The sequence below is a fragment of the Triticum aestivum genome, chromosome 3B (assembly GCF_018294505.1).
Source record: "Triticum aestivum cultivar Chinese Spring chromosome 3B, IWGSC CS RefSeq v2.1, whole genome shotgun sequence".
NCBI lineage: Eukaryota > Viridiplantae > Streptophyta > Magnoliopsida > Poales > Poaceae > Triticum > Triticum aestivum.
The window spans coordinates 448114330-448116562 of NC_057801.1; positions in this window are offsets into that span (position 1 = coordinate 448114330).

The window sequence follows — 2233 nt, forward strand, 5'->3', positions numbered from 1 at the left end:
GGATCCAGGCGGCAGCGACCCCCTCACCTTCCTCGACCGGCCTCCCACAGCCCCGCCCCATGACGCCGACCTCCACGGCTCCGCCCCCCCGCGCTGCCCCGTAACGACCGACCTCCAAGGCCCCGGCCCCTGCGCCGCCCCGCAACGGCTGGCCCCGGCCTTGCTCGCCGCGACCCTCCCTAATCCTGCGAGATCCGCGACATGCCGAGCCGCCACAATTGGATCCCCCCACCACGCCCCTTCTTCCTCATTCTGGTCCGTCCCGGGGCGAGGACGGGCTCTGCCGCGCCGTGAATGAGGGAACTCCACGGGCGGGGTCGGCGAGCAGAGGAGGTGCCGAGGATCCGGCTGTTGCCGGGCTTCTCCCGTCGGATCCAATCGCTGTCAGCCAGATCCGCTGCAGGGTGCCGGCTGGCCGCCTTCCGCAGCCTCGCCGGATCCTGCATCAACCGGAGAAACCCCTTCGTGCTCCCATCTTCCTCCCCCTACACCAGAGTTGGTGTTTTGGCGCCTCCCCCGTGCAGCTCCGTTGTTGCCACAGTGAAGTTCAGCTGGCTCACTGCTGCAGCACGTCGCCGGCGGTGCACACTCTGCATGCATGTTGTCCACTTGGAGATTGTGCGTTTCGGTGTTTACATGCAGGTCAGTACGAGAGACGTGCAGTTCAATTCACGGTTGTGTATTATTTTTTGAAATTTTTGTGTCACTGTAATCATGGATTACTCGCAGGTCATCAGTTTGGTGCGGCGAGCTCTTACAGTTCGGGGCGGCACTGGCCGATGGAGCGCCAGCACACCTGCGCCAGCCCTTCAACCTCCTCCAGGGCCTCCATGCCTGATCCGCCTAGTTGCCTCTGTCCTACCTCAATCTAGATCAGGATCTAGTGCCTCGGTAGCTGCCGGCCGAGCTTCTTCCTCGCCGGTGAGCTCCTTCTCCCTCTCCAATCATATTGGGGAGTCGCTGATCAACACACTGTTGGAAATATGCCCTAGAGGCTATAATAAATTAGTTATTATTATTATATTTCCTTGTTCATGATAATCGTTTATTATCCATGCTATAATTGTATTGATAGGAAACTAAAATTCATGTGTGGGTACATAGACAACACCATGTCCCTAGTAAGCCTCTAGTTGACTAGCTCGTTGATCAATAGATGGTTACAGTTTCCTGACCATGGACATTGGATGTCGTTGATAACGGGATCACATCATTAGGAGAATGATGTGATGGACAAGACCCAATCCTAAGCCTAGCACAAAGATCGTGTAGTTCGTATGCTAAAGCTTTTTTAATGTCAAGTATAATTTCCTTAGACCATGAGATTGTGCAACTCTCGGATACCGTAGGAATGCTTTGGGTGTACCAAACGTCACAACGTAACTGGGTGGCTATAAAGGTGCACTACGGGTATCTCCGAAAGTGCCTGTTGGGTTGGCACGAATCGAGACTGGGATTTGTCACTCCGTGTGATGGAGAGGTATCTCTGGGCCCACTCGGTAGGACATCATCATAATGTGCACAATGTGACCAAGGGGTTGTTCACGGGTTGATGTGTTACGGAACGAGTAAAGAGACTTGCCGGTAATGAGATTGAACAAGGTATCGGGATACCGACGATCGAATCTCGGGCAAGTACTATACCGTTAGATAAAGGGAATTGAATACGGGATTGATTGAATCCTCGACATCGTGGTTCATCCGATGAGATCATCGTGGAACATGTGGGAGCCATCATGGGTATCCAGATCCCGCTGTTGGTTATTAACCGGAGAACGTCTCGGTCATGTCTGCATGGTTCCCGAACCCGTAGGGTCTACACACTTAAGGTTCGATGACGCTAGGGTTATAGGGAATAGATATACGTGGTTACCGAATGTTGTTTGGAGTCCCGGATGAGATCCCGGACGTCACGAGGAGTTCCGGAATGGTCCGGAGGTAAAGATTTATATATGGGAAGTCCTGTTTTGGTCACCGAAAAAGTTTCGGGTGCTATCGGTAATGTACCGGGACCACCGGGAGGTTCCCGGGGGTCCACCAGGTCAGGCCACCGGCCCCAGAGGGCTGCATGGGCCAAGTGTGGGAAGGGACCAACCCCAGGTGTGCTAGTGCGCCCCCACCAGGGCCCAAGGCGCCTAGGGTTTTGGGAGGGGGCGCCTCCACCTTGCTTGGGGGGCAAGTTTCCCTCTCCCCCCCTTGGCCGCACCCTAGATGGGTTTTGGGGCTGCCGCCA